This window comes from Peromyscus leucopus, chromosome 6 (genome assembly GCF_004664715.2).
Source record: "Peromyscus leucopus breed LL Stock chromosome 6, UCI_PerLeu_2.1, whole genome shotgun sequence".
Classification (NCBI taxonomy): Eukaryota; Metazoa; Chordata; class Mammalia; order Rodentia; family Cricetidae; genus Peromyscus; species Peromyscus leucopus.
In genome coordinates, this window is record NC_051068.1 from 52,033,727 (window position 1) to 52,056,262 (window position 22,536).

Sequence of the window (22,536 nt, forward strand, 5' to 3'; positions counted from 1 at the left end):
TGTTTCCACCTAAAGATTTTTAAGTTTGTCTTCTTTTGACTTATCTATGGCTATGGGGTACATATTATTTATTTTAGATTTCTCTTAGTTAAATTTTTGAATGACAGGGTCTCACTCAACAGAATGAATAATAAAGCAAAATTTATGAATTAGTACAATTAATATTACAGTTTACCAGTGAAATAGACCCTAGATTATCTTATTTTATATAACAAATGATGAGGTTTACCAATACAATGGACTGTAGATTATCTGCTTTGGGTTTTGATTTTTGGTAACATGTTTGATATATGTTGTTCAGCATCAAGATCAAATATTGCACCACAACCTCTCACATGCAAAAAGAACAAAATGTAAAAAGTGAGAATAATTTCCAGTACAAATTAATTTTTCAGACCATCATAAAATAAAAAAAAATCATTAAATGAAATATTCCTACTTCAAAACAATCCACAGTTAAGTATGAGTAGATATCTGGAGATGTAGTATGGGAACAGATCAGATAGTAAAGCTCTTCGTTTGATCCCCAATAATAGAAAATAGTTAGATGAAATTAACAGAATATGTATCACTGTGTTAGATAACGAATGAAATGACATTTTAGAAAATAAAGATATTTTTTATTTTGTTTTTATAAAATATTTTAAATTTGAAATGACATTTTAGAAAATAAAGATATTTTTCATTTTGTTTTTATAAAATATTTTAAATTTTTCTTTTTTTAGTTCTTAAAAAATTTTATATAATGGGTTTTTACCACATTCACCCCTTCTTCCAATTCCTCCCAGTTCCAATCTCCCACTTTTCTACCCAAAAATCATTGTGTTATTTTTTCCACACTCATCAGTCTGAAGTGTGTTGTCCAAATACTTTTGAATATGTGGTTTCATCTAGATCATAGTTGACCTAGCAGAAGCAGCACTATTAAACAAAATTGACTTGCATTCTCCCAGCAGGTTTTATTTACCAAGGGCTCTTTGGCTAGGGGTACAATTTGATGTCCATCTCTCCTTTCTGTGCTGAGGTTTGGTCTGAATTTAGTTTACACAGGGCTTGCATGCGATTTCATAACACATATGAGTTCAATTGTGTGGCTGCCCTGTTGTGTATGGAGGATACTGTTTTCTTGTATTCATTTACTGCTTCTGCTGTAGTGGTTAGCTATTCTGTCATTGACCTTGAAGCACCACCCCTAGAGATGTAGCAGGTAACTGCTCCACCTGCCTATGACCTTGAAGTACATGCCCTTGGGGAGTACCCTTAAGACCTGAGATGCACATAGGCAAGGCTCTTCTCTCACTCATGGTTTTTGGAGAGGAGACTGAGTCAGGAGGCCTGAACAGCATTCCAGAACCTGCAACTACTCTGTTATATACAGTGATTTTCCCCCTAATAAATTCCTTTACCCATTAAACAGATTCCATTGATTCCTCATTACACCCTGCCTTTTACTATCTTTCTGTTTCCTATCATATATTAATCCCTGGGTCTTGGAAAGAGAAGATGCAGCATAGGTATGCCACTTAGGCCAGTCAGCTTATTGTCTTTTGTTCTATGCTCTTTGTCCATTGTAAGTTTCTTTGTTAATCAGCATTTATTACTTATAAATGAAATGTGATACATACTTGTATAAGGGTTTAGAAATGAATTAATATATACCAAGTCATTAGTGGTCAATTTAATATCATATAAATTTAGTGGAATAATAATAATATGTTCTCTGCTAGGGCCCATAATGTGCTTAGTCAAGAGTTATTGATCGTGATGATGGATCAAGGTATGAGTTACAACTAGTAGAATAGGCATTATATCTAATTAGAAAGTGGTGGTCACTATTGCACCAGATGACATGTCTTGCCAGGACAGTTTTTGGTGTATCCCACCAGGTTCACTACTGGGTAAGACTGCTGGTTCTCTTTCTCCTCTAATAGTGTGTGTAACACCTTCTATAACTATAAAATATGACCAGTAGGGATGAAGTTTGTAAGTCTTTTTTTTATTTAATTTTATTTTATTTTACAATTCAGTTCTACATATCAGCCACGAATTCCCTTGTTCTCCATCCTTCTGCTCCCCTCCCTTTCCACCCAGCCTACCCCCCATTCCCACCTCCTCCAGTGCAAAACCTCCCCCAAGGACTGAGATCAACCTGGTAGACTCAACATGGTATGTACTCACTCATAGGAGGATACTAGATGTGGAACAAGGATGACTGGACTGCTACTCACAACACCAGGGAGGCTACCTAGAAAACAGGACCCCAAGAAAGACACAGGGATCACCCAATGATGGAGAAATGGATGAGATCTACATAAACATCCTGGACATGAGTGGGGGTAATGAAGGGCGAGGGTCAAGGGAAAGAGAGGTTGGGGGAGCAGGAGATCCCAACTGAATCAAGAACAGAGAGGGAGAACAAGGAATAGGAAGGAGACCATGGTAAATGAAGTCCACATGAGAATAGGAAGAAGCAAAGTGCTAGAGAGGCCCACAGAAATCCACAAAGATACCTCCACAATAGACTGCTGGCAATGGTTGAGAGGCAGCCCGAATTGACCTACTCTGGTGATGGGATGGCCAAACACCCTAATTGTCGTGCTAGAAACCTCATCCAATGACTGAGGGAACTGGATGCGAAGTTTGTAAGTCTTATAAAGAGCCACTTAATCATTCTAATTTCCTAAGATATCTAATTTGACTGCATGTGTCACGACAGATGAAGGATTAGTGAATATCCTCTGGACTTCACCTCAACTAACACATTCAGGCATTAGAGTATATATATATAGTCTGTATCAATGAAAGAGGGGTGAAAGATTGTGAGTTACCATTTTTTTTGTAAGTTTCTGCCATCTGTTTTTGAGCTCTTGAACCATTGTATAAATATTTTGAACAGATTTAAAGCTGCAGGATATCAAAGTCAATAAGCAAAAAGCATCATAGTTTGAAGTAAAACAAATCAAAACAAAACATAAAACTACAAACTTCTGAACTCATGAAAGTAGTCTCCACCTCCCAATTTTGCCTTCGTTGGTAGAAGATGACAGCCTCTTAACATATCTTTATCCTACTGTAAGGATAATGCTTCATATCAATAAAAATAGAAACCAAACTCTGAGCCAGTCATTTTTATCTGTTAAACAAATTATTTGCAACACTTTTAGTATTAAACTGAATTCTAGCTTTCATTGAACATTTAAGAAATGACAACAAGCAAGCTTGGGTGCACTGGAGATTCAAGCTTAATTATTTAAAAATACATGCAGTGAAGACCAGAGCTAGACTAGGTGGAATAAATTAATGCATATGGGCATTATACTCAGTTATAAGTTCCCAGTTAGCCACCATCTTAATCATTAGAGGGATATATGGCAAAAAAATTTCCAATACTTTTATTTATATAATTCCCATTGTTAGTATATTTTCTATTCCCATGGTCTTTAACATTTATGAACTAAGTACATATTAGGGACATATGCTGCATTCTCATGGTTGAGAATCTGAAAAAAAATTATCTTACTCTTTTTTGTTTCTCTATTTCTATTCTATGTGCAACTACTCCTCTACTTCCAAATCCTTGTTCAAAATTGTTGTACCACAATATCCTCTGAATTGAAACATTTCCTCATAGGGAGTTGAGACAGAATCTAATATTTGGAAATAAACAAACAAACTTCTCAAGAGTGAAACATCAGATTCACCAGTCACTTCCTCACTGTTAAATAAGCAACAAACCACTGTTAGCAGAGAAGATGCTCTGACCTGTGGAATGGCATCCAAGTTGTACTGCGATCTCTAGGGATGCAGCATTTGTGTGTTGTCACCCTGACAGGGTGGGCTGACTTTCAGCTGTCTGTGCATTTCTAAAGGAACTCTTCACCTACTCTCTTATAAATAACTCCAAATATATGCACTGGTTAACAAAGCTAAAGTTGAGTTTCAAACGTTTGTTTTGTCAACAGCTCCCTATGAGGGTGAATAGACATTTATTTACTTCTGCCCAGGAAATGTCACACAATAAAAACTCTCTTTTTAAAAAAAAAAAAATAGCCAGGTTGTAAATAATAATCTATTTTAACATAGTATTATGCCTGGTTGTCCACCTTGTTCAGAGTAATTGTGTCTGATAGTATCACAAATGGTGTCACATAGTTCTCTTTATTGGGAAGACAGCATCTTGATTTTTCCCCTCCAGTCTATGTATATATAGTGTGCATGTATGTGTAAATATTCAAGTGTGTGTTCCTATGTGTTTGTGTAAATGTGATACACATGTGTAGACATAAATGTGGAGGTCCAAAATTGAATTTGGGATTTTCCTGGATTATTCTCTGCTACAATCATTTGGATCACAGTCTCTCAGTTGAACCCACAGCTCACAAATAAGGTTTGTCTGACTAATCAGCTTGTTCCAAGGGTCTCCTATCTCTGTCTTCTTATCATCAGGATTTCTGATGAGCTCCCAATATGATCCAACATTTTCATGGGTTCTGGTTTCTAAACTGTAGTCTTTAGGCTTGTATTGCTAGCACTTTAACTCATGAGCCAACTCCCCAGGACCCCAGAAAGTCTACATCATGCCAAAATATTTTAATAGCATCCTATATCAAACTGACAGATTAATGAACTGAGCTATGAATTCTTTCTTCATTACTGATCATAACCAAGCTTGCACACATTATCATTGGATGCTCTCTGAAACTAACTACAGAAGTGCACACACAGCACTGTTGATTGCGACTGCTCCACACAGCTGTCTGTCATAGGTTTTCTGGTGGTCCTCAGTTAATAGTTATGTTATAGCACTTTTGTCTATGATAGTTTGTTAAGCTGTTGCTATAACTGCATGATCTACAATGTAACACATCTGACAAGAGCCGGTCACATTTGGCACTTTACCCAGGTAGCAACTGGAAATAATATGTTTAGGATCTCTGTAGTCACGAGGTGCAAAAGAAGAATAACAGATCATTAAAGTTGTATACCTTCCTTATATACACATACTTTATTTTTCCTTTATCACGCACTAACTTAATATTGTCATTTTAGTTTAAGTTTCCCAAGTACCGCATTCCTTTGTGCCATAGTCCTGATATGCTATACCAGCTGTTCCTACTCTAGACCAGTGGTTCCCAACCTTCCTAATGTTGCGAATTTTTAATGCAGTTCCCCATGTTGTGGTAACCCCAAACATAAAATTATTTTGTTGTTTCTTCATAACTGTAATTTTTATACTGTTATGAATCGTAATGTAAATATCTGATTTACATATCTGATAGGTGAATCCCCTATGGGATTGCAACTCACAAGTTGAGAGACACTGCTCTAGGCTCTTTCAAAGTTGCCTATCGTAAACTGAGGTTTAAAGTAATCTTTCTGTGATGTATACAGTGTGAGAAGTTAGAAACTCCTTCTGGGCTCTAAGTTTCTTACCATGTTTTGGAATTGAATGAAAAGTACTAAATTATTTAGATGAGTCATAACCCAGTCCTGTTTGGTATATACCAAATTCTGATGCCATATGCCCCTTGAAGATCCTAGTGTTGGTTTAACATAGTTCAACATATTTTTCTAACGTGACTAATTAGGTACTAGCCATTTCATTTATACCTACCCCTATTTTTTTTCCTTTTATTTTATTTTACAATACCATTCAGTTCTACATATCAGCCACGGATTCCCTTGTTCTCCCCCCTCCTGCCCCCTCCCCTTCCCCTTCCCCCAGCCCACCCTCCATTTCCCCCAGCCCACCCTCCATTCCCACCTCCTCCAGGGCAAATCCTCCCCCGAGGACTGAGATCAACCTGGTAGACTCAGTCCAGGCAGGTCCAGTCCCCTCCTCCCAGACTGAGCCAAGTGTCCCTGCATAAGCCCCAGGTTTTAAACAGCTAACTCATGCAATGAGCACAGGACCTGGTACTACTGCCTAGATGCCTCCCAAACAGATCAAGCCAATCAACTGTCTCACCTATTCAGAGGGCCTGATCCAGTTGGGGGCCCCTCAGCCTTTGGTTCGTAGTTCATGTTTTTCCATGCGTTTGGCTATTTGTCCCTGTGCTTTATCCAACCTTGGTTTCAACAATTCCCGCTCATATAAACCCTCCTCTTTCTCACTAATTAGACTCCCAGAGCTCTGCCCGGGGCCTAGCCATAATTGCTTTGACCTAATAGCTCATGGAATAGTATGAAAGATATTTCCTTGTCTAGGTCTCTTAAATCATCTGAGAACAGCATAAGAGCAATGTTACACCTCTTAATAAATATATAAAAGTTCATTACTTATTTTATTCTGTTGCTCTGAAGAAAAAAAGTAAAGAAGGAAAGATTGGTTGGGGCTATCCATAGTCATTTGCTCCAAAGTGCTTGAATTGCACATGACGCTGACAAGAACAAGTTGGAAGGGATAGCTGTTCATTTCATAGAGAAGCCAGTGGTAAGCAGAATATTTATTCTCCCTGGACTCCCAATTCCAAGCTCCCAATATCTTGATTCTTCAAGGTATATCCCATTCCTAAAGTTTCCAGCACCTTCCCAAATATCACCACTGGCTACAGATCAAGCCCTAAGCATACTTCTCTGTTCTCTAAATGACAAAATGTCTACTGTGAGTCCTTTCAAATGACTTTGAGATGCTTGCAACCCAAACAAATGCAAGTTCTTTCCTTGGCTTTGTGCAAAAATAGTAACACCAGAACTCATTGTGTACATGTATAGCTGAGTTAATCTGCTCCACTGATTACCCTTCATTCTGCCTCAGCATCTAGAACTGACTCTAAGAGAAACAGATTAAAAGAGGAAATGTTTATTTTTGCACATAATTTAAGTCCAATGTTATTTGGCCTGATATGTTAGGATAGAACACCAATTTGGCAGGACTGTGTGTTAGGGTGGGGGCTGTTCACTCATTAGTGGAGGAAGATTACAGGATTCCTTTGTCACAGAAGTTGGATTGTTTTAAGGGCAGATTGCTGAATTATTTGACTGTAAAATGAAAGTTTTCCTTCTTTAATCATTAGCTGAGCTCATTGAGTACTTGCTGTGCCTCCATTTCCAGGGTTTAGTATGCTTTCAATTTGCTAAATTACATCACAGGAGGCAGATCTAATGAGAACTCACTTGGTCAGATATCTCTCATTCCACATAGACTAAATAGAAAAATGCAGATTATTCATGTGACAAGTATATTTGTTTAACATATAGAGAATCTTCAGTTAATACAACATCAGAATCACTGGGCTATTAGACCTGAGTTGCTCCTAGGCCAGATATTGTTTATTACTAATTCAATCTAACTTAGAGGTCAGAATGAAATGCTGAGTCCCTGGGTATCAATTGTAGATCAGTTCCTCACCCAAGTGTTTGAAATAATTTGTCAGGTCTTTTATCCCCCAACACATAATTATCTAAACACATTGATAGCAAATCTCTTTCGGGAAAAACTGGAGAATGGTCCTTGTATAATTGCTCTGGAGTTGCAATTTCATCCCCCTGGAATTCTGACTGACTGTCTACTTAATATGTATGAGTTCAAAAGTGACTCAGCTCTGAACACTTCACAAGAAATTTTGGCTATCTTTTTAAAAATCTCCCTTGACCATCTACCCTTTATTAGTTGAGTCTTCTTTTTATCTGTTTTAACTATGGTGAAGGATCGGTACCTCATTAACTACAAATTCATTTTGCCCTTAGGAAGGTCACTTAAGATTAACAAACTCTACAATTTTCATAAGCCTACCTTTTCTGGCTGTCATTAATATTTTGCATCTCATACTTTTAATCGATCTGCCAGGTTTCTGAGCATACAACCACTAATATTTTCCCAAAATGATACTACTTGATATCTGTTCTTAGAGAGATTGCTCATTTTTGGAAGTGTTTTAAACATAAGCAATTTTTGATAAAGCAACCAATGTCCTTCTTAATGAAGTTTCTCCTTTGTCATCACCATTTATCTTTCTGATGTGGTAAATATGAATTCTTTAAACCCTCCATTGAGCACAGTATGTTTATGTTTGTGTTTACTTTGTATAGTATATTTCTGGAAGTTACTGTTCCAAGATTTTGATTTCTTTCTGTCACCATCTGCTAGTAAACACTGGCAATTCTATCTCATTATGTGTATTAGTTTCTAGTTATTCTAGAAAATGACCATCAATTCCGAGGCTTAAAAAACAAATCTATTGCCTTAGTCTTCTGTAGTCTAGAAGTCTGAAAAGTATCATACAAGTCATTCATCCAAGTGGTTGCTTTATTTCTGAAAGATCTACTGAATAATCTATTTTCTTGACTTCAGCTTCAAGAGTTGTCCTGTTTTCAGGAATAGGCTCTTAACTGTCTTAGTCCAATGTTAAATTCAGGAAAAAATATAATCCAAATGTAAGCATTACTATTATCTTCCTAGTTCACTCTTCCTACAGTTTTAATGCCCTTTACAATCATAGTGTATTTTCTGGCATACTATGGAAAAACTTTCCAATTTAAATGTCAGATGATTAAGAAAAATTTTTTCCTTTTTATATTAAAAATTGATTTTTTGCCATATAACATATTCTGATTATGATTTCTCCTACCTAAACACTTCTCAGATCCTCCTCATTTCCCTTGGAATACTTGGATTTAAATGGTATGTCTGCATCAAATACCCCCCCTCAGGTCTCAGGGAACCCTGCAGAAAAGGAGGCAGAAATATTTTAAAAGCCAATGGAGATGGAAAATACCAAAGAAATAAGGCCTTATAAGAAGAGCAGGACAACATACATATGAGTTTACAGAGACTGTGGTCTGCATGGGTCTATAACAAACATGATCCCCAGCACTGAAAGAAGTGGACACAAGCCAATGGCTCAGATGCAGAGCTATCTCAAATTGGTAACTACTCAATAAGGAATCTGATTTTCTCTGGTGGAGTCTCACTGAGTATAGAATCCACTCTGAAGTCCAAGTTCTATGCCTACTAATAGATACCCAACACAAAACAAAGTAAATGACAATTTTGGATGTTGCTTTTTAAATTTTATCTATCTATCTATCTATCTATCTATCTATCTATCTATCTATGTCTTATAATGCTTTGTCAGTTTGTTTTGTGTGAAGTTTTTTTTTTTGTTTTTCTTTTTAACTTAGCATATATATTATGTTTTCCAGTTTTGTGTTTTCATGGGATTTCTGTGTGTGAAGGTATGTGCTTTTTGTTTCTTATTCTGGATTGTTTTCATTTTATCTTATTTTATTTTATTTCTTTTTAGATGCTTATTTGTATTCTGATAAGACAAAGAAAGGATATTGATTTAGGGATGTGGTGTTTCCCTCTTTAGCCCAGTAAGATGCATGTCAGTCTCAAAAGTCTGATTAATAATCATAACATCTTCATCATTATTTCATTCTTTTGTCACAGCCTATCATATTATACAGATGAGGTCATTTTGGGTTGCCAGTATTCTACATGCCACAATCAGTGTAGTCTATTTATTTTTGTCCAGTCCTAGTGATCTTCCTGGCCAAATTCCTGAACATTGAACCTTGTAACCTCCTTCGGAAGTCTACTATTTTTCAGTTGAACATTGGGCTTGGTCCTAATTGCCCATTGCCTTCTCATGGTTGATATAGATATATAGGAGGACATGGAGATGATAAGATAAAAGGGTAGATTAATGAACCTACTTTTAAAGAACAACTTGTTTAAAATGTTGTACATTGGTATAGATTTTAGTTTATGTTTAAAATGTTTTACATTGGTATAAATTTTAGTTTACTGATACAAACTTGAAGTTAATTTTGTTATACTGTATATATATATATATATATATATATATATATATATATTTCTATTCTTGTTTGAGGTATTATGTTTATGTAACTCATTTGAAATTGTAATGGATAATTAAAAAATAGATTAATAATTAGTCATCTATGATAATCATATTTGTAGCCATGTTAGTTAAGTCTTCTAGGTATACATAGATATATTTCAGATAGATAGGTAATCTTCAAACACTTCATAGACCTAGAGAATATGGCATTTAAATAACTTAAAATTCTGTTGACATGAGACACAATTGCTCCTGGCTGCACCAATTGATCCCGAGAGAATGTTGGGCTTCTAAGACATTTCCATTTGAAAGTTTGTCTTTTTGGCACAAAATGGCCTACTGGGCAAAGAACTGCCCTTGCCTTGATGGCTGACAGTACAAATGCAATGCTGTCCTTTCTGGACAAGCGGGACACAAAGAAAGCGACCACTGTACTCTGCCAAGACAGGGTAAGATGGTCTCTCAGAATTCCTGCTTCTGAAAATGGTCTGTTAGATACTCTAGGCCTGTAGCCAATTTGAATGCACCAACAATGTTGAGAAACATTAGGTGACTGTCCAGGCTGCCAGCTGTCTTGGTCTACTCTTGCAAGATTCCCGAAAGTTGCTTGCATCCATCTACCATTTCTCAGATACCATTATGTTCCTTCTCAGGTCTTTGATGTGGTTGAAAACTAGATAGTTGTAATTTCCTCAGTTATGATAAAAGATAAGTTAGATATAAAACCTTAAACTCACAAGTATAAGATAGATAGGACATCTTCTTTAATATTGTAACTGTAATTCTTGCTCGATAATTGTTTTGTTATATGTAATTTTACCATGTTAAAGTTAAAACCTTCCTTTTTAACAAAAGAGGAAAAGAGGAAGTGCTGTGGATATCGTTCTATATAAATAAAACACTGATGGCCAGTGACCAGGCAGGAAGTATGGGCGGGACAAGGAGAGAGGAGAATTGAGGAAACAGGAAGAAGGAGAGAGACACTGCAGCCACCGCCAGGACAAGCAGCATGTAAAGACTCTGGTAAGCCACCAGCCACGTGGCAAGGTATAGATTTATAAAAATGGGCTAATTTAAGATAAAAGAACAGTTAGTAAGAAGCCTGCCATGGCCATACAGTTTATAAGTGATATAAGCGTCTGAGTGATTATTTTATAAGAGGATTGTGGGACTGCGGGGCTTGGGGAACCTGGAGAGAAGCCCTCCAGCAACACATGGTAGGAGATGAGAGTTCAGTTGTACACTACCAAGGAAAGCTTTGAGCTTTCACTATTTCCAGTGGCTTTAGTCAAAGATCAACCATTCTCAATCTGTTGCTATATTTTCCCAAAGCAATCAAATTCAAAGTTTACTGTGTCTGATATTATGATTTTAATTCTCAAAAGTCTGATAGAGTGCATATACATCATTCACTCCCATGAGTCATTTCATCTCAGGTCCTCACAAGTGTAGGTCTTAACAACTGAACTGCCACTTTTGACAAACAGGTATCCATGTTCCATACAATAGTTATTAATTGATTAATTCCATAGAGGAGTAGTGTGATACAATTCAAAACTCTACCAATGTGTCTTCTTTCTTAAAACAATCCTAGTCTAACATTGCCAACTTTCCCCCCAAATGTAAAATCTGTAACACAAGAGCTTAGAGCACAGAAGATATATTTAAGAATAATATTAGAGGAGGAAGAATGAGTGTAAGACCTAGAGGGAATGGAAGACAACAGGATAACAAGGTCCTCTAATTCAGTGGTCCTCAACCTGGGGTCACAACTCTTTGGAGGAATAGAATGACCCTTTCTCTGGAGTCTCATATATCCTGCATATTAGATATTTTCATTGTGATTCATAACAGTAGCAAAGTTATAGTTATGAAGGAACAACAAAAATAATTGTATGGTTAGGGGTCACCACAGCGTAAAGAGCTGTATTAAAGGGGTGCAGCATTAAGAAGGTTGAGAAAAATGAATACTCTTTATTCTAGATGTTTGAAACCTCATTCTCCCTTCTTGATCTCTCCTCTCCCTTTATATCTCCATTGAGTTTTTTTAATAAATAAAAAGTCATACAACTCTACTACAGACCATCTAAAAAGAATGGAGATTGCATGCACACACATTAATTACCCGAACAAGAGAAAACCTGGAAATAACTGTCTTTCTTCAAAACATGAAGACAACAAAATGATGTATAAGGCAGGATATATGAGTTACAATCTATAAACATGCACTTTATAAGTATTTTACCAAAGAATATGGAGATTTAAAATTCCAATCCTGGTAAAGTTATTTTTTTACTCTAAACTCAAAGCTGAATCATTTTCTAAAATTTCCCACTAGAACCTGCTTTGGGAATTTTCCATTATCCATTTAGTTGGTTTTTATGTATATAACCACATACTACGTGGTCTTGAACAAGGTGCTAAAACTCAAACATATTAAAAAAGAAAATGTCAAGTCATCCTCAAGCATGTTATTTTTCACTAGGGATGAAAAGTTAGCATTATACTGAAACTTGAAAAAAATCAAGATTACTGATTATAATTACTGGCTTTATGTATTAAAAACTGAATTCAGATAACTCAATATGTGATAATGTCTAATAGGAATATATTTTATATTGGAATCATTCCATTTTAGTCAGGATATGATTAATAAACAAAGTTACAATTTATAATTGATTAAAAAGTTGTGTGAGTAGGAACAAAAGAGATACTCAGTGATTAAGTGCTGTGCAGGCAAAGCACCCAAGTTTCCAGTAAGCACACTGGGTTGACTGCAACCACCTGTGACTTTCGCTTGATGGGTACTTGATGCTGTTGATCTCCGTGGGCACCTGAACTCACATGCACATACCCCTCTCCCAACACAGTTTGGAACAATTTAAAACATGAGATAGATATATTTTTAATTATTTCAGGTCAAGTTTTCAGTTTAATCTCTAAGTCTTTCCACTTGTAACTGTTTATAATTCTCATATTCAGGAGTGCCATAGCATGTGGCTAACAGCAACCTCTAGGTTTTCGAATTCTCTAAGTTAAGAGCTCTGCCATTCTCTTCTCAGGAAATAGATGATTAATAATGGGAGTAGAATATTGCCACACATCTAAAATTCATTTACCTTCTATCTATGCTAATAAGGGAGGTCATCTGAATGCGATTATTATTTAAATGACTAAAAAATGGTAATTACAAAAGCAAGAAGTAGAGATGAACACGTTTTAAATACACTATATTGCTTTTTCTTTATTCATGTTCGCCATTTGTGCCTTGCTGTTTTATAACATCTACTCCCAAATTATTTTTTACTAAGGCTCATATAACTTCCCCTTCCCTCCATCACTGTGCTATAATCCTGACATTACAATGCAGTGAAATAAAAGGAATCTTTCATTGTAGCCAAGGGGAGTGATGTTGAAATATATGGAGGACATAAATCCCCAGAATTGTAAAACCATGGTGGTGGGCACTGTTTTGCTCCTAAAGCTTTTCATAAAGAAATCAAGGGTTGTTTTAGTATCTAGGCTAGAAAAGGGAAGATATAATAAAACCAAAAGCAAAATTGCTATGTAACACAATGAGTATTTTGACCTAATTACTATTGGGTATTATTCATTATTGAGAATTGTGATTTTGATTTAAAACTCCCAGATCTCCCAAAGATTTTAATGAATCTGATGTGTGTGTGTTTAACTTGTGGGTTTGTATTTGCATATTATCATTGTTTACTGAATAGGCTATTTAGAATTTCAATTAAAAAATTACTTCCACTCAAGTTATTACTTTAAAAATATGGGAAAGAATCAGAACTTGATTAAATTATGTACTAAACACAAAAGTTAACCACGTATGATTTTAGAGTATGAGGGAAGTATGATCCTGAAACTGTTCTAAAGTATGCTTTACAAATCGCTGTATGCATGAAAAGAATCCTATGGCAAAGTGACTAAGAAAATGATGTTTAGACTCTGAGCAGCTGGTCTCACCATGCTGTTAAGTAAGATTTAAATCAGAAACCATCTGAATGTGATGAAATATCTTTTAAAGTAGAAGAGATGTCACATCCTTCTGTGAAAACCTTAAGAAAGCAAACTTACCTCTTGATTCCCTTCAGGCAAAGCAGCATAGTATGACACAGTGCTCTGTTTCAAGCGCAGGCATTTGCAGTACAAAAAAGATGACTTGTAAAGGCTCCCTTTCAGATCTAGGGGGCTTTATATTTTTGTATTTTTATTTAAAATAAATTTTGTAATACATTAAATACTTATTATGGTTCCTCTCTCCCAACTTCTCCCAGATCCTACTCACTAACCCTTCCACTCAAATCCAAACCCTTTTTTTCTTTCTCTAATTAGGATACAAACACATATCTATAATAATAATAATAATAATAATAATAATAATAATAATAATAATAATAACAACAATAGATTCGGTACAATAAAAAACAAATGAGAATAGACAAAACAAGCAAACACAACAATAAAAAAAAGAGCCACAGGAAAAGCTCCAGAAACACATATGAAAGCCGAGACACACACACACTGGCCCATTTTGTCTTTTGAATCACTAAGCCCTAAAGATTAGTGACATCATGGGATGGGAGATAAACTGGCAGATGCCTAGGCTCCAGAGGCAACTGGAGAGGGAAAAATTCCCATGACTTTTTTGTTTTGTCTTTGTGATAGAATTGAGCACAGGCTTCCTGAATGTCTGCACCCCAGCAGTGAGCTAAACATGAACCTCTTATCCTAGAGAACAGAATTTCCGTGGGCAATGTTGGATGTCTCCTTACAGAACAGAAATCCTGTACGGTTCCCTCATGTTCTGACACCGGCTTTGTCAGCTGACAGTATTCTGGTTCTGAATACGACAGCCTGGCCCATCACCAGTTTGATACACATTGCTTTCAAAGATCTGCACAGGCCTCAGAGCTGCAGACTGGCTGTGATTGTGTTTTATTTTCTGAGTTGTCTTCTTGTCCTTTCCCTTTGCTGAAACATAAACAAATGAACAAGAAGGGAAAAGCCTGGCATTGAAAGGAGTGATCCAATCCCCTTCACATACACATTATACTTGGACCTGCAGAAACACACAAGAGAATTCTGAACAACATAAGCTGTTCATATTTAAAAAATTCCGTTAGTCACATAAAATTCAATACATAAAATTTTTAAAAAGTGCATCAGTCTTGGGAATAATTATGAAATGATGAACTTTATCTTCCAAGAATGGACTAATAAAAATTTAAAATGATCAAATAAAATGCAAAAATTAAACTATTCTTGTATGACATCAAAAGAACTAAACATTTTAAAAATTAATAATTTTCCCTTCCTAGCCAGCTCACCGAGACAACTTTTGTGTGTTTTTAGTGAATTCAAAGTGATGGCAATATCTTTCAATGGGTATTTTCAACTTAAATGTACAATGGTCCCAGCTACAGTTCCTTCTCCTTGCTTGTTATAGTTCTCTTCTGCACCATATTTCAATACTGGGATTAGTGAAATATGCTTTTTAGCAAATGTCTTTTGCCAAGCCCCTTCTGTTCTCTGAATGTTTGTTCCTCATTTGTTCCTCTTTTGTTTTTGTTTATATTGGTGAAGATCTTGAATCAGGATCCTGGTATCCTAAAAATACACATTTCAAACTGTTCATGTTCATGAAGTTGTTTTACTTTTACCAAGAATGGCTACACTATAAAGCTAACACAATATTTTTTTCATAATAATTCTCATGAAGGCAAAAAAAAAAATGCCCAGCTCCAACATGGAAAAATGTAATGAGGTCTTCAAGAGGAGACAATGATGGGTTGCAGGTGTTGGGGCAACTTAGGAGGGGTTAGAGAGGGGGATGCAGAAGGAAATGAAGAAAGGAAAGTGAGGGAGAAAAAATTAATTATATTTTAATTTAAAATATATTAAATAAAAAATAAAAAGAAAATTTATGTTATACAAACTCAATTTATCTTAATGTAACTATATTTAAAGTTCATAGTGTCTTTGGTTTGGCCTTTTAACAAACTATTACTTAAAGCTAGTTTCAGTTTAAAGATTAACTTGCATTTTATTAATAGAGTAAAAACTGACTTATAATGGTTAGTTTCAATGATCTGGAGAGTGAGCTGAATTCTGAATTGTTTATTTCTTAAGGAAACAAGTATGCGTCTGTGCTTTGTGTGCATATAACATACACATACAGAATAACAAATACCTGTGTATTGTTTGTGTAATGATTTCTAACTAAAAGTTTGATGAGGGCAATAATCAACACCAGCACACTGAGGATAGATACTCTGATATTTCCTGTGTTGCTACTGTGCAGTCAACACATATCTTTACATTAGTCCTGGATGGGAATAAAGAAAAATGGAGCACCAACTTTTAGATTGTTTTACTGAATACTCGTGGCAAAATATTGCTGTTTGCTGTGACAATTAAGTGTGTAGTATCTTCTTTAGTTAAATAGAAATCTCAATTTTGATACATTCCATAAGATTAGTTTTATTTTTGCTCATTGAATTTGCTTTGAAAGTGACAGGTTTCGTTTTAGAATTTTCATACATGTCTCCTTTTGATTGATTTCCAACCCCCATCCTCACAGTTCCCTTTTCCCAAGTTTGCGCTATTGTTTTCCCTATGTGCTTTCTTAAAGCTCCTTTTTAGTTTTCCAGTCATATGTACTCCATTCTACTTCGCTGGCCTTTACTTACATGTTCTTCCACCTAGAGACACACATTTAACTAAAGCTAGGACTCACATAGGAGAGAAGATATATGATATTTTTCTTTCATTATTGCATCATTGTAATCAGGTAAAATTCATTTTTATTTAATATTAGTGTTAAAAATTCAATATAAAGCAAAACTCCCTAAACAAACATGTGAAAACTTACGAATAATACGAAAGGGCTTGTGAGATGAATTGCCAAGTCAAAGTACGTGCTGCACAAACCTGGTGAGTCTGATCTCTGAAACACTTGGGGGTAGAAGGAAACAACTGACTCCACGTAATTGCCCTTTGTCCTCCATATTCGAGTTGTGACATGTACACCCCGAATACGTGCCTACCAGCTTACTGCTCTTCTAGAGAACCTAGGTTTGCTTCCCAGCATCCACAGGGTGGCCCATAACTATCTATAACTCCAGTTTCTGGAAATCTAATCCCTTCCTGTCCTCCATGGGCACTTGCATGCACATAGTGTACATGAAATCATGCAGACATACATATATTTAATTTAAAAGCATATCAAATTAAATCGAGTAGAATAGCAATGGCGTCTTTCTAGATAGACTATGCTTTACATACAGCATGTCAAAAATATATGTAACCAGTGTAAATGCTTAGAGATCCTCATGCAATGAGAGAATAGACATACAACAGAGGTCTCATATGAAGAGGTAATGCTGTGTAATAAGCAACATTATTTATTGCTGTGACTCACTTCATGACCAAAATAAACAAAAATAATTGGCTATGTGAGTAAAAAAAAATGCATGTCAAGTGAATAATTCACATTGGAATTAGTTGCACAATAGAGTAATTTTTTTGAGACTAATACATTATATTTAAAAAATGTTAGATGCTAACATTTGAAAAAACATGTGTTATACATTTTTGAATTTCTTTTCATTTTTTTTGTATTCACAAGTTTAGTTCACTTCTCAATAGGCCTTCAACAGGGGCTACATATTGAAAACCCAAGCATCTGGAGTGGAAATTTTATATATAAGCTATAATGTCTTGTCCCTGACCCCAAAGGCGCAAGTCTATCTCATAAAGCAAAATGCCCTTTGTCCATCTCCAAGAATCTTGTGTAATTTACTCATATAATTATATTTTTGTGAAACTATTTATGCATAACTCAAACTTTACCAAGTTAATGGATTAAGGAAAATTCAAGAAATTCACCTTAATAGGCATTTAATTTTGTATTGGCCAATTAGTACCTACATTGTAAAAGACTCATAATTTTCATACTTAACATTTTACCTTTAATTTCTTAGCCTTTTTATCTATTAGAATTTAAACTTTTCTAGTATTGCAATGTTATATCAATATCATAATTTGACTTTATATGTGGCAGTTTATGAATTGTGGTATTAGCTACTCTGTGTATATTCCATAGGGTACAAAGTTATTGGAAAGGTATTCAAATGGGTTTTGATAAGGTATAGAAAGCTATCTTAGTCTGGGTTCCCTAGAATAGCAGAAACATAAACAATTAGTTGCATGTGTCAATTATTTTTATATTCATAAGTCATTAACAGTCACTAACAGTTAGCTTTTATAAAGTTTATAAACATATCTATATTGATTATCCATCAGTGTTTTCTAGTCATTGTTCTATAAGAAGTATAATAAAAAAAACTTATTTTACATTATATTCAACAGTTTAAGCAATCTGGATATGATTTGCTATATAAAGGAAGATACCACACAGCTCACATGCAAATATTCCATGACACTGGAGCCTCGGTCATGTGCAAATTTGGGTATCCACCAGAGTTCAGGAACCAATCTCCTAGGGTTACTGATAGATGAGGTTATGACTGTATTTGTGTGTGTAATTTATGTCATAGAGTTGAAGAGATTGGGTCTTGCATTTGAGGACAACAGCAAGCCCAGAATTTGTACATAGTCAGTTGGTTAGCTGCAGAGGGCACAGTTCCAAAGGCCATGTTCTTTCTTCTGTGAGTCAGTCTTTGTCTCTTAAGGTCCCCAGTGATTGGACAAGCACCCATCCCATCATAGAAGATAATATACTCAAATTTCCTGACTTCAATATTAATTTCAGGTTTCATCCACAACATTGAGATTCTTCTATGGACTCTAACTATGATGGTAAACTTAAATGACGAATTTGCTGATATCTAGAATCATCTTGAGACTGGCCTATGAACCTTCCTGTGGGGATTATTTTGATTAAAGTAGTTGAGGTGAGAAAACCACCTACTCTGGGTCATACGGTTTGATCCTAAACTGTACAAAAACAGAAATAGAAAGCTTTATACAAGGAACATACCTAAAAATAATAAAGGCAATTTACAGCAAGCCAACAGCCAACTTCAAATTAAATGAAGAGAAACTCAAAGTGATTCCACTAAAATCAGGAATAAGACAAGGCTGTTCACTCTCCCCATAGTTACTCAACATAGTACTGGAAGTTCTAGCTAGAGCAATAAGACAACAAAAGGAGAACAAGTGAATACAAATTGGAAAGGAAGAAGTCAAACTTTCACTATTTGCAGATGACATGATAGTATACATAAGTGACCCCAAAAATTCTACCAGGGAACTTCTACAGCTGATAAACTCCTAAAGTAAGGTGGCAGGGCACAAAATTAACTCAAAAAAATCAGTAGCTCTCCTATATACAAATGATAAACAGGCTAAGAAAGAAATCAGAGAAACATTCTTTAATTTCTTAAGTGACAATATATTTTGCTTTTGCTCATGTCAGTATTTTCTTATTTCTATTTCATATTTTCTGTACTTTACGTATTTTCTCTTGTTCTATCCTTTCTTATTTTTTATAAATATTTTTATTTCATAATTTAATTTTACCTATCAGCCAGGGATTCCCCTGTCCTGCCTCCTCCCACCCCCTAGCATCCCCCCCCCCAATTCACCCCCTATTCTTACCTCCTCCAATACAAGATCTCCCCTGGGGAGCCACCCCAGCCTGGTAGATTCAGTTGAGGCAGGTCCAGTCCCCTCCTCCCTATACCAAGGCTGAGCAAAGTATCTCAGCATAGGCCCTAGGTTCCAAAAATCCAGCTCATGCACCAAGGACAGGTCCTGGTCCCACTGCTTGGGGGTCTCCTAAACAGTTCAAGCAGATTAACTGTCTCACTTATCCAGAGGGCCTGATCCAGTTCAATGGGGGCTCCTCAGCTATTGGTTCACAGTTCATGTGTTTCCACTAGTTTGGCTATTTGTCCCTGTGCTTTTTCCAATCATGGTCTCAACATCTCTCACTCATACAATTCCTCCTCTCTCTAGCCGATTGGACTCCTAGAGCTCCACCTGGGGTTTGGCCATGGATCTCTGCATCTGCTTCCATCAGTCACTGGATGAGAGTTCTATCATGATAGTTATGGTGTTCAACCATCTGATCACCAGAGTAGATGAGCTCAGGCACTCTCTCGACAATTGCTAGTAGTCTATAGTGGAGGTATCTTTGTGGATTTCTAGAGACCTCTTTAGTACTCTGCTTCTTCCTATTGCCATGGGGTTTTCATTTATCATGGTATCTCTTTCCTTGGTCTCCCACTCTGTTCCTGATCCAGCTGGGACCTCCCGCTCCCTTAAACTCTCTTTCCCCAGACCCTTGCCCTCCATTATCCCCTTCACGAACAGTTTGCTCATGTAGATCTCATCCATTTCTCTGTCGCTGGGAGATCTCTGTGTCTTTCTTAGGGTCCTCTTTACTAGGTTGCCTGCCTGGAGTTGTGAGTGGCAGTCTGGTTATTCTTTGCTTTACATCTAGTATCCACTTACGATGAGTACATAATATGTTTGTCTTTCTGAGTCTGGGTTACCTCACTCAGGATGACATTTTCTAGTTCCCTCCATTTGCCTGCAAACTTAATGATGTCACTGATTTCTCTGCTGAGTAGTTCTCCACTGTATATTTGTACCACATTTTATTTATCCATTTTTTAGTTGAAGGGCAACTAGGTTGTTTCCAGGTTCTTGCTATTACAAATAATGCTGCAATGAACATAGTTGAGCATGTGTCCTTGTGGTATGATTGAACATTTCTTGGGTATATGCCCAAGAGTGGAATAGCTGGTTCTTGAGGGAGGTTAATTCTCAGTTTTCTAAGAAAGCACCATATTGATTTCCAAAATGGCTATACAAGCTAGCATTCCCACCAACAATGTAGGAAAGTTCCCCTTGCTCCACATCCTCTCCAACATAAGCTGTCTTCAGTGTTTTTGATCTTAGCTATTCTGAGGAGTGTAAGATGTTATCTCAGAGTCCTTTTGATTTGCATTTCCCTGATGGTTAAGGATGTTGAACAATTCCTTAAATGTCTTTCAGCCATTTGAGATTTCTGATGAGAATTATCTGTTTAGCTCTATAGCCCATTTCTTAATTGGACTGTTGGGTATTTTGCTGTCTAATTTCTTGAGTTTTTATATATTCTAGATATCAGCCCTCTGTCAGATGTGGGGTTGGTGAAGATCTTTTCCCATTCTGTAGGCTGTCATTTTGTCTTATTAACTGTGTCCTTTGCCCTGCAAAAGCTTCTCAGTTTCAAGAGGTCCCATTGACTGATCATTTCTCTCAGTGTCTGAGCTACTGGTGTTATATTTAGGAAGTGATCTTTTATGCCAAAGCATTCAAGACTACTTCCTACTTTCTCTTCTAGCAGGTTCAGAGTAGCTGGATTTATGTTGAGGTCTTTGATCCACTTGGACTTAAGTTTTGTGCACAGTGACAGATATGGATCTATTTGCAGCCTTCTACATATTGACATCCAGTTATGCCAGCACCATTTGTTGAAGATGCTTTCTTTTTTCCACTGCACAATTGGATTCTTTGTTGGAAATCATATGTTCATAGGTGTGCGGATTAATGTCAGGGTCTTCAGTTCGGTTCCATTGGTTCACATGTTGGTTTTTATGCCAGTATCAAGCTGTTTTTATTACTGTAGCTCTATAGTAGAGCTTGAAGTCAGGGATTATAATGCCTCTGGAGGTATTTTGTTTTTGTTTTTGTTTTTTTGTTGTACAGGATTCTTTTGGCTATCCTAGGTTTTTTGTTTTTCCATATGAAGTTGAGTATTGTTCTTACCAGGTCTGTGAAGAATTGTATTGGTATTTTGATGGGGATTGCATTGAATCTGTAGATTGCTTTTGGCAAGATTGCCATTTTTACTATGTTAATCCTACCTACCCATGAGCATGGGAGATCTTTCCATTTTCTGACATCTTCTGCAATTTCTTTCTTCAGGGACTTAAAGTTCTTGTCATACAGGCCCTTCACTTGCTTAGTTAGAGTTACCCCAAGGTATTTTATATTATTTGTGGCTATTGTAAAGGGTGATGTTTCTTTGATTTCTTTCTCAGCCTGTTTGTTTTCTATAAAGGATGGCTACTGATTTTTTTTTTATAGTTAATCTTGTGCCCTGACACCTTACTGAAGGAGTTTATCAATGATAGGAGTTCCCTGGCAAAATTTTGGGGGTCACTTATGTATACTATCATGTCATCTGCAAATAGTGAAAGTTTGACTTCTTCCTTTCCAATTTGTATCCCCTTGATCTCCTTATGTTGTCTTATTGCTCTGGTTAGAACTTCAAGTACTATATTGAATAAGTAATGGGAGAGTGGACAGCCTTGTCTTATTCCTGATTTTAGTGGATTTCCTTTGAGTTTCTCTCCATTTAATTTGATGTTGGCTATTGGCTTGCTGTAAATTGCCTTTATTATGTTTAGGTATGTTCCCTCTATTCTGGATCTCTCCAAGACTTTTATCATGAAGGCATGTTGGATTTTGTCATGGGCCTTTTCAGCATCTAGTGAGGTGATCACGTGTTTTTTTTTTTTCCTTTGAGTTTGTTTATATGGTGTATTACATTAACAGACTTCCATATGTTGGAAGACCCTTGCATCTCTGGAATGAAGCCTATTTGATCATGGTGGATCATTGTTTTGACGTATTCTTGGAGTCTGTTTATCCAATATTCATGAGGGAGGTTGGTCTGTCATTCTCTTTC